Source organism: Mesoplodon densirostris, chromosome 10 (assembly GCF_025265405.1).
Source record: "Mesoplodon densirostris isolate mMesDen1 chromosome 10, mMesDen1 primary haplotype, whole genome shotgun sequence".
Lineage (NCBI taxonomy): Eukaryota > Metazoa > Chordata > Mammalia > Artiodactyla > Ziphiidae > Mesoplodon > Mesoplodon densirostris.
The window spans coordinates 21,191,121-21,212,056 of record NC_082670.1 but is presented as its reverse complement, the minus strand read 5'-3'; the positions used below and the strand labels follow the sequence as shown (position 1 = coordinate 21,212,056).

At 39.7% G+C, this 20,936-nt stretch overlaps 1 protein-coding gene across 3 annotated transcripts in view; it reads right to left on the bottom strand.

Moving 5' to 3' along the window:
- CARMIL1 (capping protein regulator and myosin 1 linker 1) overlaps positions 1–20,936 on the bottom strand; it is a 317,490-nt gene that overhangs the window by 33,085 nt on the left and 263,469 nt on the right. The gene's annotated exons all lie outside the window — the stretch shown is intronic.

Genomic DNA, 20,936 nt, shown 5'->3' with positions numbered 1-20,936 from the left:
GTAAATATATAAAAAATACATATAGAATTACATATAAGAGAATATATATAACATATATAAAAAATAGACAGAAACTCATTTACAAACTGATGCCCAACTGTAAATGGATCATTCCGCTCAATCTAATTTTATAGACACATTGAGAAACATACAAAATCATCAGGATTTTTGATGGCTGACATTAATCAAAGGGAAACCAGTTTGCCTTTCTTGTTCTAGCTTTCTAATGCCTCAAAACCTAGTACACAAAATTTGAATATCAGAAAGATGCATTCTAATGCATTTTCATTGCTTTCCTTCATTTCATATGCTCTTTACAAGAGCATATAACTTCCAGTTGCATTCTGCATAAAACTCTGTGTTTGACATATCCGTGAATTCTGAAGTTTTGCCATGTTTGGACAGGGCCAATGACCTTTTGCTAAAATGGTCAGAGCTTGCAATCAGGCTGGTTTCTACAATTGGTGTTAAGAACGCAACCTGATTTTATACATTTCTTTCGATGGATGAACTGTTTTACAATCTCTTTCTTTCACGAGAAAGAATAAATATGGCTTTAAGTATAACAATGGAGAAAAAAAAGTGAATTTTATTTCTTCATAGTTTTCTTTCTTTTCTTTACAATTGTTTCTTCCCTAACAGTTTTACAGACAGTGTGGACTTGCTCAATCTTATTGGCTCATTCCTATGATTTGATTACATATAAATCTAAAGCAAGAGGAAATGTAAGAATGATATGATTATCCACCTATGTGTACATTTAGGAACACATACTGTATGTTTCTCTAGAAAGATGGTTTCTATGCACTCTCTTCCCCCTTCTCACACCTGTTGATTAGATGAATTGAATCCTGGAAAAAAAAATCTGGCTTTACCATCCAGATTTACATTTACTCTCTTCCCTTTTTGAACCAAAATAAAAGGGTTAATTTTCTCACACTATGTCTTAGTCCTTGTTTACTCTTCCTGGACATTTGTCAATGTCTAAGTATTTTCTGATCAGAGAAATCACAAAGTGCCCAACAGATGAAGGGGGTCAGCAATGGAAGCAGAAGAGGTACACACGCCAAAGGGACCCTTCACAAATCGATGTATGATTAACATTGCCAACTATTACTTCAGGCCTAGACAAAATTACTTTGTCTTTAAAAGTGCATTTTATGAGTAGTAATTTTCAATATTCACATCCTCAGGAAATATGAGGAACAATGTGTTAAACCCTTTAAAATATAACTTTAGAAGGAAAACTCTAAACACAGACTTATTCTGGTATCACAAACATCAGTAAATCCCCATTGTGGCAAACAGTGAATGAAATGCATGGCTCTATTCTCCAAGCATCCCAAAGCAGCACAATGTCTACATTGCTTGGAAATCTTACTTGTTTGATCCAATTTTTATAATGGATTTATAACTATTCTCCATGTAGCTCAATAGTGATACATATCCACTTTTACCGTTAAGGACTAATGTTGGAACCTTATAAACAACACAGCATATTTTCCTGTTAAACTCATTTTTAACACATAATTCCTAGACATACTAATTTTTTTTAAAATGAGAGTTAAATTGTTTCTTTCACCAGAAAAATAGGATGGAGTAGTTTCCTTGTTCATTTTACCAAGTTTGCACAAAGAATAATAAACAACACCCTCACGCCAAAGCTCAAGAATCCTTAATTACTTTTCTTTTCCTTGAGGTTAAAAAAAAAGAAAACAAAAACAGTTGGAAAGCAGATTAGTAAAAAAGAAGGTATTACGATGCCAGTTTTCTACAACTCTGGGAAACAAGTAATATGACAAGAATCAGAAATTAAAAACCTTGGAAGTTTAAGTAATCATGTCTTTTTTTTTACAAACATGAATGGAAGAAGCACTTTTCTCCTCTTGAATGTTTATACCCTCTTCATCAACACTCTTGCTTTCAGGCACATGGCTGGGAATATTTTAAATTCATCGCCTGTTTTGCTAAGCTGAACCATCTTGTAAAGTTCAATCTTGTCTCTAAATTGCTGCCTATTTTATTCAGGATCCAAGATGGATGACGACACTACAGTCTCCTGGGAGATCAGCCAGGCAGCACGGAAGCAAATGGAGCACAAGAATGTAAACTAGTACAGCCAGAATCTGCAGAGCCACCAAAAAATACTTACACTTGTACAGCAGAGAGTCTCCATGCAGCAAAAATAAAGGAAAACAAAATTTGAATGGAAGAGAAATAAAGCAACAGCATTACAAGAAATGGGGAGGGAGAGACACCATACACAAATAAACAGAAAAGCTATATAAAAAGCCTTCATAGCAAAGGAATGAGGCAAGAATGAGGCCAAACTATTATTAGCTTAAGGCATCCAACCTAGCTTTTCTTAAGCAGAAGCACAATTACAGCTTGAAAACTGCAGAAACTCTTAAGAGATATTACCTCTTCTGCTAAGTGTGTGCAAAATGCCATCTACCAACCCCGTAAGGTATTAATCCTACTTGGGAGATGGAGATGTCATCAGCTCCAAAGGCACATGGTAGACAGAACACTGGATACACATTAGCAAACTCCATGCAGGTGTTGGTTCTTGGGCCACAGGGCTAGTCCCAGCAACTAAGTGGGGACAACATGTCTTTGGGCACATGTAAGCGTCCCTTCTAGGGGTCTTTACATCATTCTGTCCTCCCCACTGTAGCAGCAGCTTTGAGTTCTCTCTCCCCCTCAGTCATCAGAGCATTTCAAGCAAGGATCTGATACCAGGACCTAGCACAGTTACATACCTATAGTGTCATTAACATTGATAGTACCTTATACCTTAGTGGGAATTTAGGTCACCTTACATTTCACATTAAATCTCTAATTAAAGAATTTTAAAAACCTCATTGGTCACCATTATTAACAGTTGTTAGGCATGTTAATATTCTGAAAATTTATAAAAGAATTTTTAAAAGCATAACAAAACCGAAAAAGTCCCATTGTAGAATGTCAGATCTTTGTGAAGATGGGGGGCATCTTTTCCAAACTTCCTGAAAACACACTCTGAGGAAGGCCACCTACTCCATCTACCTGGGGCTGACTTTTTTCCTTCAAATTCCTTATTTTGTGTGTGTCAATTCTTCTCAATATACAGCAGGATGAAAATAGAGGGCTTCTCAGTTTGTGACTGTAAACCGGTGGGTGGTACACAAGTAAAAGGCTTCCCATAACCATCACCACCATCATTATGATCATCCTCAGTATTATTTGCTTATCATAAAGGCTTCCATCAGCAAGGTCCTGAAAAAAGTCTCAATCCACAGACTTCTAATTTCTTATTTCATTAGGCAATTTTCTTCAAATACACCTCATTTTATGATACCTTAAATTAGATTGAAAACAGCCTTGCTGAATGAAAGGAGAAAAAGCACAAATGTATTTTCAAATATTCCTGAATGGCCTGAAATAAAGACTCTTGCCCCTGTCTTAACTATACATGCCCTCAGAAGCTTCCTTAAAGGTGTGACTATGGATACATACATACGAGAGTTATAGCTGATGGTTAAGTCCCACAGATAATTTTAGACTTTCTCTTTGTGAAAGGTTAATTCAACATGACAAGTACTCTGTCCCAGTTATCCACCTAAAGGTCATTATATGTGAAGGTAAGGAACCTTTCAGTTGGTTCAACTCCTAAAATGACAGGCAAGCAAAAAAAATGTTCCTATGAAGAGGGAAACCATGGCAACAGACATTTCAACTTTTCAAAGGAATCTACATCATTAGTTCTCTATCCTTCAGCACACTTTTTGGAACTCATTTACCTATACTGACTTCAGTGTCTCCCCATCAGGGCAAGGGAAGGACTAGTGAGTACAGAGAGCTCATCCTCTCCCGAGAGTATGTCCCACGCTCAAGGTTTTGGCATCCGAGAACTGAGCTCGAATCAGTTAAGGGGTTGTGGAACTTTGGCCAATACTTTTGTAAAGTCAGGCCTAGTTTTCTAGTTTGTAAAATAAACTGTTGTGAGGATTAGCACAGAGCCTGGCATATACTGCCAGTCAATGGCCCCACAGTGCTTCACCAACTGGCAGTGATTCTGAGCATTAGTAGTATCATTTTTTCATTTTGCTATTCCCAAGGAGAAAAACTGAGGGGAGAGGAAGCATTTATTAGTACCTTTAAAATGGCAAGAATCTGGGAACAATCTAAAAGCCTATTAAACACAGGAATGGATAACTAAAATGAAGTATATTCAAATGATGGAACAGCAGTTAAAAGGAAAAAAAACTTTATATATAGCAACATGAAAAATCTCAAAAGGTAATACTGAATGAAAAAAGCAAGTTTCAGAAAGATACCCAGGGTATGATGCCATTTATGTAAATTTTAAAACATACAAAATAACACTATATGCTGTTACGAATACATTATGCTTGGAACATATAAAATAAACAGAAAGCATCCAAAATTGTGACAGTGGTACTTCTGAGGAAACGGGGAGAAGAGTGAAGCTGTCAGGAGAGGCCAAATGAGGCTATAATTTTATCAATAATGTTTCATATTATTTGAGATTCAACAAATATTTACTGAGCACCTACTGTGCACTGGGCACTCTTGGAGAAGGGGCGTGGGTATAGCAGTGAAGAAGACCGATGAGGTCCCTGCATTCCTAGAGTTGATATTCTGGTATCAAAAAAACACACTGGCACGAAAAAGATGCTAACGTGTTGTTTGTTCAGGTGGTGGGGACACAGGTGTTTGACATTTTTTTGGTGTGCTTTTTTGTAATTTTGTAGGAACTCTCCAAAAAGCTTATTTAGGAATACTTAAAGGCATCACTCAGGTCACTTGGTGCTGACTGATTGCCTGGACTTACTCTGCAGACACCCCAGTAGAAGCTCATCTGCAGGACCATATGCCACCACCACTGTGGCCACCTCTTGATGGGTAATGACAAGGGACAAATTTGATCATCAGGTGGAAACTGACTGACTGTAATATATGTGAAGAAACTTTAAAGATTCTTAAAGCAACTCAGGGTTACATGTACCAGTGTTTTACAAGTGTTATTATTGCCATGAAGCATTCAAGAATAACTGCCATCTCACTAACAGGCACATGAAAAGATGCTCAACATCACTAATTACTAGAAAAATGCAAATAAAAACCATGATGCGGTATCACCTCACACCGGTCAGAATGGCTATCATCAAAAAGTCTACAAAGAACAAATGTTGGAGAAGGTGTGGAGAAAAGGAAACCAACACTGTTGGTGGGAATATAAATTGGTGCAGCCTCTGTGGAAAACAGTATGGAGGTTCCTTAGAAAACTAAAAATAGAACTACCAGATGATCCAGCAATTCCACTCTTGGGCATTTATCTGGAAAAAACCGAAAACACCAATTCAAAAAGACACACGTACCCCCAAGTTGATAGCAGCATTATTTACAATAGCCAAGACATGGAAGCAACCCAAGTGCCCATCAACAGATGAGTGGATTAAGTGATATGTATACACATGGAATATTACTCAGCAATAAAAAGGAATGAAATATTGCCATCTGCAGCAACACGAATGGACCTAGAGAACAGTATAATGAAATAAATCAGACAGAAAAAGACAAATACTATGTGATATCACTTAAACGTGGAATTTAAAAAATAATACAAGTGAATGTATATCCAAACTAAAACAGACTCACAGACATAGAAAACAAACTTGTGGTTACTAAAGGGGAGAGGGAAGTGGAGGAGGGACAAATTAGGGGTATGTGATTAAAATATACAAACTACTATATATAAAATAGATACACAACAAGGATCTACAGTATAGCGCAGGGAATTATGCCCATTATCTTGTAATGACCTACAATAGAATATAACCTGTAAAAATACTGAGTCACTATGCTGCACACCTGAAACTAACACAATACTGCAAATCAACTATACTTCAATTAAAAAAATAATTAAAATCAATAATAATAATAAAAAAAATAGCTGCCATCTCAACATTTAGGAGCCCAAGAGGCCAAATTAAAACAAGAACTTGGTACCACTTCTAACTTTTTAATTTTCTTTACCACAAAACTCACATTTGAGGGAGTAAAAAAATTCAACATGAACCTGGATAGGATTCACTCTAACAAAACAATGTAAATGTTTTGCCGGCCACTTTAGTAATTCATTTTGACAAGAACACAGAGATGGTGATTTGGTGTTCAAGAACCGGCCCAGACTGGGTGAGGAAGAAAATCCATTTAGTTAAAAAAAAATAATAAGCAAATGAGGGAGTTTACCACCAAGCACAGCAATTTAGGCAAATTTGCCCAAAGACTGCAGAGGTGCCTTTTGGCTCCCACCTCATCGGTCCTCCCTCAGCTTCCATGGGCAGAAACAGCATCACATCTATGAGGACTTCAACTATGGATAGTTGCCTAGTCAAGTATACTCACTTTTTAAAACTTTTGCAGAGATAAACTCTTTTTACAAGTTAATGGCCAAAGACATTTATTATGGGATCCTTTATCACACACAAAAAAAGTGATTTTTTCCAAGTTTTTTAAATTTTTAATATATGGTAGAATTCTTTTTGAAACACGTTAAAATGTCTCAAAAATACAGAAGAGTGGGCTACCCCGGTGGTGCAGTGGTTGAGAGTCCGCCTGCCGTTGCAGGGGACACGGGTTCGTGCCCCGGTCTGGGAAGATCCCAAATGCCGTGGAGCGGCTGGGCCCGTAAGCCATGACCGCTGAGCCTGCGCGTCCAGGGCCTGTGCTCCGCAATGGGAGAGGCCACAACAGTGAGAGGCCCACACACCGCAAAAAAAAAAAAAAAAAAAAAAGAACAGGCCTTTAAATTAGATACATTTACATTCATGCAAAGCTTTTCTCTGTTGTCCTTATTTTTCCCATTTCATGTTAGATTGATAAGAAACTTCCTAATGGACCCTAGTGGTTCACGGATTGGTGTCCACTTCTTTAACTTCAAATACGTACACCTACTCTTTGCTCCCCAACTATTCTTAACATTTTCAAATTTACCACAAAAATACTATAATAAATACAGGTATAGTCTTCACGTGGATTCTCTAACATTTTGTCACATTATTTCCTCCATTTTCTCACACAAATTTTTGGTTGAACCATTTAAAAGTTGTTGACATCCTGACATTTCACCTTTAAATACTTCTGCGTGAATATCCTAAGAAGTATATTCTCCTACATAACCATACACCTAACAAAATTAATAGCAATTACATAGTATGTATGTACATACCATGGTCCACATTCATATTGCCCCAACTGTCCCTCACATGTCTTACAACACTCCCCCTGCCCCTTTTAGATGCAGGATCTAATGGAGAATTCACCCACGATATATGGTTATGTTTCTCTTATCTTTTTTATCTAGCAAACCCTCCTTCCCCCACCCCCAATCCTGCCTTTCTTTTTCATGATACTGACTTTCTTGAAGAATTCAGGCCAGTTGTTTCACAGACTCTCCCACATTCTATATTTGTCTGATTGTCCCCCATAATTAGATTCAGGTGAACTATTTTTAGCACAAATGCCAAAAGGGTGATGCTGTAAACAACTGAATCACAACAGGTGGCACCCAGATCAAGTTGTTCCATTCTTGGTGACACTAAATTTGATCACTTCAATAGGGCAGGAACCTCCCAATTGCTTCACAGGAGAGGTACCTTGTCCCCTGGTAATTTGTAAAGGTACCTTGCCTCTTGATAATAACTCCTCTGTGAGGTGATACTTTCAGTTTATGCAGATGAGCCCATTTTTAAACAACCATTGACAATCCTTGCCTGAATGAATGAATATAAGAGAGCTACAAAACTGTCACTTTCTACTTCTATCATTATTCCCACATTTTATTAGGTGCCGTTCCTCTGTAAGGATCACATTTCCCTTTTTTAAATCTTCTGTACCATCCTCTCTCTTTTATTTTCTTAGTATTACTATGGACTTAAGGATTTTTAAAAATTAATTCAATGTATCCTAAACTCTTACTGTCATTACTGTTTTGGTTGCAGGGAGTATCCCAGTGGAAGCCATTTCAATCTGGATTTTGTATCCTTTGCAATGATCCCACTGGATTTAGAGCCAATCCTTGCTTTTTGATTCAAGATACCCTGGTGTCATCTTGTGCTTTCCTGTGCATTTTTAAAATGAATATGGTTAATCCCTGTTTAATGAACTAGATTGTAATAATTAAATATTTCCTACCAGATTGTCATCTGAGTCAATGCTCAAGGGGAACCCAAAGTTACTCATTATTATTTTTACCCTCAAAATATCTAACCAAACAGTATCATCACATTTGTAGTTTAAAAAGTAATTTTTATGCATTTCTACTTGTTAAAGTTTGAGGCGGTATAAATCTTACTGAGAAAATGAGATATCTAATCCTTCCTATGATGACTGTTGGAGAGCAACAATCTTCAATATCTAGGAAAATTAGTACACGGAAGCCGTAACTCTGAGAGAGCCACTATAAATCAATGGACAAAAGGAGGAATGATGTGTAGAGATTTAGTGAGGCACCACATTTCCTACTGAATGCAATATTAAATCCAGCTATTCACGTCACACTCATTAACTTTTATATCCAGAATCTCATTTCATATAAAAGTTAAAATGGCATCATGATGTTAAAACAAAAACATTCAGGGAGCTGTACTGATGAGACTGTTGTGAAGATCACAGTAGAGTACTATTTTTAAATGAACATGGTTTGTTTCCTTATTTTCCAGATCTGCAAAATTTTTTTGATACAAGAAAATTAAATCTTTATCTTTGTCATGTTTTCTCCAGGAAACAGCCCACTTTTTATTCATTTTAACTAATCTTGCAACCAAGCTATAGTGGAAAGTTGGATAAACTGTCAACACACTTTTTTTTTTTTTTTGCGGTACGCGGGCTTCTCACTGTTGTGGCCTCTCCCGTTGCGGAGCACAGGCTCCAGACGTGCAGGCTCAGCGGCCATGGCTCACGGGCCCAGCCGCTCCGCGGCATGTGGGATCTTCCCAGACCAGGGCACGAACCCGTGTCCCCTGCATCAGCAGGCGGACTCTCAACCACTGCGCCACCAGGGAAGCCCTCAACACACTTTTTATACACCACTGTGATGTCGTTCTACAACCAAAGAAGAATGGCTTTCAGAGCATATGTATGTAATCTTTGTTGTCCTGACTTAATATTAACTATAACAAACCCTGTCTTGTCAACGACTGTCTTTCATTAACATTTTCCAACATTTAAGGCTTCAGCATCAAATAACAGGATACAGATGGTCAACGGATTCAGTTACCTGGGGAGTGGAGGCCACACATTGCACAACTAGAAGCCCTTTCTGAGGTTTTGCTACAGCCATGATAGAGGATGCTCTGAAATCTTTTTCAGGGAAGGGCCATTTTGGCCATGCTGAACTGGGTATGGCATTTGGAGATTTCAACTGGGTACAGTTGACCCTTGGACAATACAGCTTTGAACTTGTGCAGGTCCACTTAAGTGGGGATTATTTTTCAATAAATACATACTACAGTACTAGTCAATCCGAGGCTGGTTGAATCTGCAGAGACGGAACAACAGACATAAAGAGCGGGCTGTACAGAGTTATAGCCCAATTTGGGGGGGGGGGGGGGTTGTCGGCGCCCCGAACCACCGCGTCGTTCAAAGGTCCAGTGCATTCATGCAAGGGCTGAAGTGGAATGAAGGCTGCTCCCAGAGAATCCTGGCTTGACTTACAGGTACCCACCCTACCGTTCAGCTCTAGTTAGTTGATCTCCTGTCTGGGAGAGCAAAATGACCACATACCTCAATTTTGATAATCAAAGTCAGATCAGTTAGGTCTAAAGCTTACAGCACTAGTTCCCAAGGTTAAGGCTCCACCTCACCCAGCAAGTAAAACAGCACCACAGAGTCATAGATAGGGACTGATCTTGAACTTTGCTGTATCATAACTTCATTCCCTCCTTAGCAAGCCTTTATTTTCAGGAGATATTTGGCTAACCCTCAAATTCTCCTAGGCAAGAAGGAAAACTGTCCAACTGAAAGTCAGGGCCAGTGGTGTGGCCTGAGTAAGCAGGACTGAATTGGGGATGATCATGTGTGTCCTCAGTAGGCAGCTTCCAGAGGCAGACAGCCCTCTTTTCTCAGTTTTTTTGCTGCTTGTTCCCATCAGTTCAGACACCTACAATTCGAGCCATCACTTGCCCCATTATTTCAAGAGGTGGGATTTGCTACCACAGGTTAGAATCCGTCCCAGTTCACTAAGAGGAAGAGTAAAACCCTGGAGGGACAGAATTAGCCCGCAGTTAGAGACACCACCCACCAAACTCTCAGTGCAAACCCTCCGTGAAAAGGGTCTTCCCCAACCCAACCTTCCCTGGACTTTTCTTCCAGTGACCTGGTCCAGCCTGAAGACCAGGGATGCAGCAGAGAGGGTACAGGCTTGGGAACTGGATCATTTGGAGTTGAGCCCTCCGCTCTGGCTACCCCTAAACCAGCCGTGTGATATGGGGCAAGTGTATTAACATCTCTGAGCTCTGAGCTCTCATCTGAAAAATAGGTTAAAATATTTACCACATATGGATGCCATGGCAAAGCAGAGTGCATGTCTCACAGTGCATGTCTCACAGCGGGTACATGGTTTTCTCCTTTTTTCCTATACAACTTGCTGAGAGCTTGGATCACTGAGGATATAACCTATAATATTCTCATTAATAGAACCTCATAGGTTTAAAGATAGCCTTTTCACGCCAAGAATCATTTTCTAGAGTTCCCAGAGAAATCTGTTACTGACATTTATTGCTGGCATTAGCTGTACAGAATTCAAAGACGTAACTCCCGTACCCTCAAGGAGCATAGAATCTAGCAGGAAAGTTGAGCTAAGCAAGGAACTGCAATGCAAAGCCAAGGCATTAAACAAAATGTACTGAGCAATTATTACGTGCCAGGTACTGGGCACTAGATACTGGGATTATGTGGTCCAAGTACAATCCCAGTCCCTGCCCTCTAGGAGCGTATGCTCCAGCGTGGGGAGGTGGCAAAAAGTACCTACACGCGTAGACAAGATCATTTCAAGTACTGATAAGTGGTGAGCAGATAAAACAGGATAATATGGTAGAGAGACTGGAGAGTGTCTTCGGCTCGGAGGGTCAAGGAAAACTTTTGAGAGATCTGAGTTAAGACCTGAGTGGTGGGGAAAAGGTAGCTGAGGGAAGATCTGGTGAAGTGTGTTCCAAGCTGAAGGAAGAAAAGGATGAGATGGGAACCAGGGCAAGTTCTAGAGAAAAGCAATGAGGCCACAGTGGCTTGAGGGAAGTGAACAAAGGAGAGGGTAGAGCACGTAGAGAGATGGAGGCCAGATCATGGAGGACCTTGTGAACCCGTGGGGAAGAGACTCCATTTATTCTGGGTGCAATGGGAAGCCATCAAAGGGTTTGACACCTCACATATTGATCTGTTCTCTACTTTGGAAAGTTCCTGGGCTACTGAGAGGGGATTGATTGATTGCAGAGAGGCCAGAGTGGAAGCATAAGTATAAGCTACAAGTCTATTTCAGGAGTACAGGCAAGGGTGGCTAGGGTGAGGGGCCGGAGTAAGGGTAAGGGTAAGACAGACTGACTGTGGAGTTAGGAATAAACGGGTAGAATAGAAGGTGGTGTCCCACACTGAGAAAACGAATGCTCCAGTAGGGGAAGGGGAAATCAATGACTCTGTTTTGGACACATTAAGTTTGAGATACCCAGTAGACATCTAATTAAGATGCCGACTAGGCAGATGAATATACAAGTCTGTAACTCAAGGTAAACTGAGATAAATGTCATGAATGTAGGAAAAGAAAAGTGCTTATAGAGTTGAAGGGACAGCAGTCAGGTGAGGGAAGGTGTCTGGTGAGTGCATCTGTACCGTGGCTGTGCATGGATGACTTACCAATCCAGCCCTGGCTACTGAGCTCTGAGGCCGCCTCTACAATTCCCTAGTGGACATCTCAAGCCAGGGTCTTGCAAACGCCTCACCTCAACATAACCAAAACGGGAATCACTAACGTCTGTTTCTGCCAAAATCTGCCCCTTCTCCCATATTCCTCACCTCCAGTGTTGCCTTCAAAATAACTAAACAATATAGAAACAAGTAAACCCTTAGCGAGCTCTACAAGGCTCTTTGTGATATGGCCTTCACCCTCGTCACCTATCCTCTCTCCTACCCTTTATTCCCGTTGTACCATAATCCCACAATAGTTCCTCAAATTGTGACGCTCTCTCCTCAGTCCAAGCCTCTCTATAAGTACTATTCTCTCTGCTAAATTTACTTACTCATTTTAGTCTCGGCCAACTTCTCCTTCAAATGCTAACTCTCGTTGTACCAACAGTTACTAAGGGCCTTATTATGTACCAAGCATGATGCTCAGAACTTTCCTCCAGGATGGCTTCCTTGACAACGGCCCACCCCAGGCTGGGCTGGGCATCCCTTCTCTCCATAGCAACCTACACATCTCTATCAGAGCTCTTTCCCACCATATCTCATATTTCACTGTATTAATGGATAACCACCTCAGTCCAAAAGTAAACTGAGGCTCATGCAGAACATCAAGTTGTTTTGATTTTTTTTTTTTTTTTTTTTAGTTTATACCCTTTTACTAACCTATATCTATTCCCCAGCCTCCCAGCCCCTGACCTGGCAACCACTTTTCTACTCAGTTTCTATGAGTTTGACTCCTTTCTTTCTTCTGAATTTTATTTTTTTATACATTAGATTCTTATTAGTCATCCATTTTATACACATCAGTGTATACATGTCAATCCCAATCGCCCAATTCAGCACACCACCATCCCCACCTCACCCCCACGGCTTTCCCCCCTTAGGGTCCACACGTTTGTTCTCTACATCTGTGTCTCAATTTCTGTACCATTCTTCTAAGTTCCACATATATCTGTTAATATACGATATTTGTTTTTCTCTTTCTGACTTACTTCACTTTGTATGAGTCTTTAGATGCATCCACGTCTCTACAAATGACCCAATTTCATTCCTTTCTATGGCTGAGTAATATTCCATTGTATATATGTACCACTTCTTCTTTATCCATTCGCCTGTCGATGGGCATTTAGGTTGCTTTCATGACCTGGCTATTGTAAATAGTGCTGCAATGAACATTGGGGTGCATGTGTCTTTTTGAATTATGGTTTTCTCTGGGTATATGCCCTGTAGGGGGATTGCTGGGTCATATGGTAATTCTGTTTTTAGTTTTATAAGGAACCTCCATACTGTTCTCCATAGTGGCTATATCAATTTACTTTCCCACCAACAGTGCAAGAGGATTCTCTTTTCTCCACACCCTCTCCAACATTTGCTGTTTGTAGATTTTCTGATGATGCCCATTCTAACTGGTGTGAGGTGATACCTCATTGTAGTTTTGATTTGCATTTCTCTAATAATGATGATGAGCAGCTTTTCATGTGCTTCTTGGCCACCTGTATGCCTTCTTTGGAGAAATGTCTATTTAGGTCTTCTGCCCATTTTCTGATTGGGTTGTTTGCTTTTTTAATATTGAGTTGCAAGAGCTGTTTATATATTTTGGAGATTAATCCTTTGTCCATTGATTTGTTTGCAAATATTTTCTCCCATTCTGAGGGTGGTGTTTTTATCTTGCTTATGGTTTCCTTTGCTGTGCAAAAGCTTTTAAGTTTCATTAGGCCCCATTTGTTTATTTTTGTTTTTATTTCCATTACTCTAGGAGGTGGATCAAAAAGGATCTTGCTGTGATTTATGTCATAGAGTGTTCTTCCTATGTTTTCCTCTAAGTTTTATAGTGTCTGGTCTTACATGTAGGTCTCCAATCCATTTTGAGTTTATTTTTGTGTATGGTGTTAGGGAGTGTTCTAATTGCATTCTTTTACATGCAGCTGTCCAGTTTTCCCAGCACCACTTATTGAAGAGACTGTCTTTTCTCCATTGTATATCCTTGCCTCCTTTGTCATAGATTAGTTGACCATAGGTGCATGGGTTTATCTTTGGGCTTTCTATCTTGTTCCATTGATCTATGTTTCTGTTTTTGTGCCAGTACCATACTATCTTGATTACTGTAGCTTTGTAGTATAGTCTGAAGTCAGGGAGTCTGATTCCTCCAGCTCTGTTTTTTTCCCTCAAGACTGCTTTGGCTATTCGGGATCTTTTGTGTCTCCATACAAATTTTAAGATTTTTTGTTCCAGTTCCATAAAAAATGTCATTGGTAATTTGATAGGGATTGCATTGAATCTGTAGATTGCTTTGGGTAGTATAGTCATTTTCACAGTATTGATTCTTCCAATCCAAGAACATGGTATATCTCTCCAGCTGTTGGTATCATCTTTAATTTTTTTCATCAGTGTCTTACAGATTTCTGCATACAGGTCTTCTGTCTCCCTAGGTAGGCTTATTCCTAGGTATTTTATTCTTTTTGTTGCAGTGGTAAATGGGAGTGTTTCCTTAATTTCTCTTTCAGATTTTTCATCATTAGTGTATAGGAATGCAAGAGATTTCTGTGTGTTAATTTTGTATCCTGCAACTTTACCAAATTCATTGATTAGCTCTAGTAGTTTTCTGGTAGCATCTTTAGGACTCTCTATGTATAGTAGCATGTCATCTGCAAACACAGACAGTTTTACTTCTTCTTTTCCAATTTGTATTCCTTTCATTTCTTTTTCTTCTCTGATTGCTGTGGCTAGGACTTCCAAAACTATGTTGAATAATAGCGGTGAGTGGACATCCTTGTCTTGTTCCTGATCTTAGAGGAAATGCTTTCAGCTTTTCACCGAGAATGATATTTGCTGTGGGTTTGTCGTATATGGCCTTTATTATGTTGAGGTAGGTCCCCTCTGTGCCCACTTTTTGGAGCGCTCTTACTATGAATGGGTGTTGAATTTTCTCAAAAGCTTTTTCTGTATCTATTGAGATGATCATATGGTTTTTCTTCTTCAATTTGTTAATATGATGTGTCATATTGATTGATTTGCATATATTGAAGAATCCTTGCATCACTGGGATAAATCCCACTTGATCATGGTGTATGATCCTTTTAATGTGTTGTTGGATTCTGTTGGCTAGTATTTTGTTGAGGATTTTTGCATCTATATTCATCAGTGATATTGGTCTGGCATTTTTTTTGTAGTGTCATTGTTTGGTTTTGGTATCAGGGTGACGGTGGCCTCACAGAATGAGTTTGGGAGTGTTCCTTCCTCTGCAATTTTTTGGAAGAGTTTGAGAAGGATAGGGGTTAGCTCTTCTCTAAATGTTTGATACAATTCACCTGTGAAGCCATATGGTCCTGGACTTTTGTTTGTTGGAAGATTTTTAATCACAGTTTCAATTTCATTACTTGTGATTGGTCTGTTCATATTTTCTATTTCTTCCTGGTTCAGTCTTAGGAGGTTATACCTTTCTAAGAATTTGTCCATTTCTTCCAGGTTGTCCCTTTTATTGGCATAGAGCTGCTTGTAGTAGTCTCTTAGGATGCTTTGTATTTCTGTGGTATCTGTTGTAACTTCTCCTTTTTCATTTCTAATTTTATTGATTTCAGTCCTCTCCCTCTTTTTCTTGATGAGTCTGGCTAATGACTTATCAATTTTGTTTATCTTCTCAAAGAACCAGCTTTTAGTTTTATTGATCTTTGCTATTGTTTTGTTTGTTTCTATTTCATTTATTTCTGCTCTGATCTTTATTTCTTTCTTTCCTTCTGCTAACTTTGGGTTTTGTTTGTTCTTCTTTCTCTAGTTCCTTTAGGTGTAAGGTTAGATTGTTTATTTGAAATTTTTCTTGTTTCTTGAGGTAGGCTTGTATAGCTATAAACTTCCCTCTTGGAACTGCTTTTGACGCATTCCATAGGTTTTGGATCGTCGTGTTTTCATTGTCATTTGTCTCTAGGTATTTTTTGATTTCCTCTTTGATTTCTTCAGTGATCGCTTGGTTATTTAGTAACGTATTGTTTAGCCTCCATGTGTTTCTGTTTTTTACATTTTTTTCCCGGTAACTGATTTCTAATCTCATAGCATTGTAGTCAGAAAAGATGCTCGATATGATTTCAGTTTTCTTAAATTTACTAAGGCTTGATTTGTGACCCAAGATGTGATCTATCCTGGAGGATGTTCCGTGTGCGCTTGAAAAGAAAAGTGTAATCTGCTGTTTTTGGATGAAATGTCCTATAAATATCAATTAAATCTATCTGGTCCATTGCGTCATTTAAAGATTGTGTTCCCTGGGCTTCCCTGGTGCCGCAGTGGTTGAGAGTCCGCCTGCCTATGCAGGGGACACGGGTTCGTGCCCCAGTCCGGGAAGATCCCACATGCCGCAGAGCGGCTGGGCTGCTGAGCCTGTGCGTCCAGAGCATGTGCTCCACAACGGGAGAGGCCACAGCAGTGAGAGGCCCGTGTGCCGCAAAAAAAAAAAAAAAAAAGATTGTGTTTCCTTATTAATTTTCTGTTTGGATGATCTGTCCATTGGTGTAAGTGAGGTGTTAAACTCCCCCGGTATTACTGTGTCACTGTTGATTTCCTCTTTTAGAGCTGTTACCAGTTGCCTCATGTATTGAGGTGCTCCTATGTTGGGTGCACATATATTTGTAATTGCTATATCTTCTTCTTGGATTAAACCCTTGATCATTATGTGGTGTCCTTCCTTGTCTCTTGTAACATTCTATATTTTAAAGTCTATTTTATCTGATATGAATATTGATACTCCAGCTTTCTTTTAATTTCTATTTGCATGGAATATCTTTTTCTATCCCCTCACTTTCAGTCTGTATGTGTCCCTAGGTCTGAAGTGGGTCTCTTGTAGACAGCATATATACGGGTCTTGTTTTTGTATCCATTCAGCAAGCTTGTGTCTTTTGGTTGGAGCATTTAATCCATTCACGTTTAAGGCAATTATCGATATGTATGTTCCTATTACCATTTTCTTAATTGTTTGGGGTTTGTTTTAGTAGGTCCTTTTCTTCTCTTGTGTTTCCCACTTAGAGAAGTTCCTTTAGCATTTGTTGTAGAGCTGGTTTGGTGGTGCTGAATTCTCTTAGCTTTGCTTGTCTGTAAAGCTCTTGATTTCTCCACTGAATCTGAATGAGATCCTTGCTGGGTAGAGTGATCTTGGTTGTAGGTTTTTCCCTTTCATCACTTTAAGTATATCATGCCCCTCCCTTCTGGCTTGTAGAGTTTCTGCTGAGAAGTCAGTCTTTAACCTTATGGGAGTTCCCTTGTATGTTATTTGTCGTGTTTCCCTGGTTGCTTTCAATAATTTTTCTTTGTCTTTAATTTTTGCCAGTTTGATTACTATGTGTCTCGGCATGTTTCTCCTTGGGTTTATCCTGTATGGGACTCTATGCACTTCCTGGATTTGGGTGGCTATTTCCTTTCCTATGTTAGGGAAGTTTTCGACTATAATCTCTTCAAATATTTTCTCTGGTCCTTTCTCTCTCTTTCTCCTTCTGGGACCCCTATAATGTGAATGTTGTTGTGTTTAATGTTGTCCCAGAGGTCTCTTAGGCTGTCTTCATTTCTTTTCATTCTTTTTTCTTTATTCTGTTCTGCAGCAGTGAATTCCACCATTCTCTCTTCCAGGTCACTTATCCTTTCTTCTGCCTCAGTTATTTACTATTGATTCCTTCTAGTGTATTGTTCATTTCAATTATTGTATTGTTCATCTCTGTTTGTTTGTGTTTAATTCTTTTAGGTCTTTGTTAAACATTTCTTGCATCTTCTCGATCTTTGCCTCCATTCTTTTTCCGAGGTCCTGAATCATCTTCACTATCATTATTCTGAATCCTTTTTCTGGAAGGTTGCCTATCTCCACTTCATTTAGTTGTTTTTCTGGAGTTTTATCTTGTTCCTTCATCTGGTACACAGCCCTCTGCCTTTTCATCTTGTCTATTCTTTCTATGAATGTGGTTTTTGTTCCATGGGCTTCAGGATTGTAGTTCTTCTTGCTTCTGCTGTCTGCCCTCTGGTGGGTGAGGCTATCTTAGAGGCTTCTGCAAGTTTCCTGATGGGAGGGACTGGTGGTGGGAGCTGGCTGTTGCTCTGGTGGGCAGAACTCAGTAAAACTTTAATCCAGTTGTCTGTTGATAGTTGGGGCTGGGTTCCCTCCCTGTTGGTTGTTTGGCCTGAGGCGACCCAACACTGGAGCCTACTTGGGCTCTTTGGTAGGGCTAATGGCAGACTCTGGGAGGGCTCACGCCAAGGGGTACTTCCCAGAACTTCTGCTGCCAGTGTCCTTGTCCTCACGATGAGACACAGCCACCTCTCGCCTCTGCAGGAGACCCTCCAACACTAGCCGGTTGGTCTGGTTCAGTCTCTATTGGGTCACTGCTCCTTCCCCTGGGTCCCGATGCACACATTACTTTGTTTGTGCCCTCCAAGAGTGGAGTCTCTGTTTCCCCCAGTCCTGTCGAAGTCCTGCAGTCAAATCCCGCTAGCCTTCAAAGTCTGATTCTCTAGGAATTCCTCCTCCCGTTGCCGGACCCCCAGGTTCAGAAGCCTGATGTGGGGCTCCAGTGGGTGGACTTCTGTGGTATAAGTGTTCTCCAGTTTGTGGGTCACCCATCCAGCAGTTACGCGATTTGATTTTACTGTGATTGCACCCCTCCTACCATCTCATTGTGGCTTCTCCTTTGTCTTTGGATGTGGGGTATCTTTTTTTTGGTGAGTTCCAGTGTCTTCCTGTTGATGACTGTTCAGCAGTTAGTTGTGATTCCAGTGTTCCTTGTTTTGTTTTTAATGAGTAAATTAGGATAAAATGGGAAATAAATGAAGCCAGAATTAAGACTGAATACAGCAAACTATACTTCTTTAGGCACGCCCCTATTTTTTTGATGTGGACCATTTTTAGTCTCTATTGAATTTGTTACAGTATTGCTTCTGTTTTATGTTTTTGGTTTTTTGGCCATGAGGCATGTGGGATCTTAGCTCCCTGACCAGGGATCGAACCCATACCCCCTGCATTGGAAGGCAAAGTCCTAACCACTGGACCGCCAAGGAAGTCCCAGGCCCAGAACCCTTTTAATATGTCAAGTGCACATACAGCTCTGAGCCTCTCAACTTATAGTACAAAAGGCAGGCATAAGTCATAGCACAATTCACTGTGTCTGAGACAGAGAAAACTAACGGCTCCAGGTTTCCACTCCTCTTGACAAAGAACTGCAAGTTCTTCTGCATAGCTTTGCAACAAAGGCATCTCGGGATGAAACTGAACAGTGTCCACAACAGTGGTACAGACAGTAGAAAGAGCACATATGGTAACAATTTTTATAGGGATATTAAAGCGGCCCTTAATGAAAGTCAATGACATGATGCAAAAGCACAACACAGTAAGAGCAATGCTGTGAGGCCCAAAACAATAGGGAAAAAAGGGGTTGAGTCTATTTAGCAGAGACTCTCCAGGGCACCATACCCTCTGCTACCCCCGAATCTCTGTTCAAGGCCCTTCTGGACCTTGGTCCTGAAGGAATGAGATCTGGAATGTGCTTCTGGCACTTCCACAAAGGGCTGTCAAAAAAATTACTAGGAATTTTAAGGAACATACATTTTAGCTGAATTATACAGATGGTATCATAGTTCTGAAATTTAGAATTTGGAAATTAAGAGGTTTTCATATGTTGCTTTCTAGTGGTTAATAAGTTAAGCCTCCATTTTCCCAGAGTGATATCAATATGAAAATGACAGTACAGAATAAATAAAACTGTAAGAGGAAACAAACAGTTAGGACTTGAATGACTTTCTGTGTACAGTTAATATCAGTGTGACTAATTTTAAATGAGATATCGACTTAATAGTCTGTGCTTGGCAACACTGTTAATAGATTAGTTCAATTAATAATGTTGGTACGTGAAAATGAGGTGATTTGCTTAAAAATAAAATATCATTTTGACCAAGACAAATGGATCTTCACTGAATTTTAATCTATATTAAAAAGCTTAAAATTATATATGTAAATTTGAGGTTGAATTTGATAAGGGAAAATAATTGCTATTTGGTCATTGGAGCAAGGATTCACAAGATATATTCTGTAACAAATTCAAGTCTTTTAAAATTGTTTTCCTAGGAAAGAGCAGTAAGCATACGACCTGTTCCTCTGCATGAATATATATATATATATATTTTTTTTTTTTTTTTTTGCGGTATGCGGGCCTCTCACTGTTGTGGCCTCCCCCGTTGCGGAGCACAGGCTCTGGACGTGCAGGCTCCGGACGCGCAGGCTCAGCGGCCATGGCTCACGGGCCCAGCCGCTCCGCGGCATATGGGATCCTCCCAGACCGGGGCACGAACCCGTATCCCCTGCATCGGCAGGCGGACTCTCAACCACTTGCGCCACCAGGGAGGCCCTGCATGAATATATTTTGATTTAAAACTGGTATGACACTCATTAAAATAACTGAAAGAATTACACACAATTAGTGAGCTAGTTTTGCCTAAGGAGAAGATACTGACTCTTCACCACTTGGCACATTATTTGAAACCTCAAACTTATGCAATTTTTTAAAAGTAGTAGACTATATATAGTGACAAATTGAATATGTAGACATTACCAGTCATTAGAAGGAGAACTGTATCCTTTAATACCCCCAAGGGCCAGTGACAAACCAAAGTTGAAAGATATGGTGGGAAATACTGATTTCCTAAGAGCACCTGATTGCAGGAAAAGAACAGATGGTCTACGGACAATAAAGACTCTAAGTGAATACACGTTTCAGATTGACATACAAGGCATGTATGTTGAAATGACAAGAAGCATATTGGAAAGCTAATTAATCACTGTCAGCAACAAAATAACACATGGAGAGGCACATAATGTTCCAGGGAAGCCAAAAGTAGACAGATTCATTTCTAACAATTGGATAACAATTAAGTGGATCAGATCCTTGATGCAGTTGTTTCCAATAATGTTTAAAAACTATGGGCTTACATTATGGTTAAATGGCACACATTTTTCA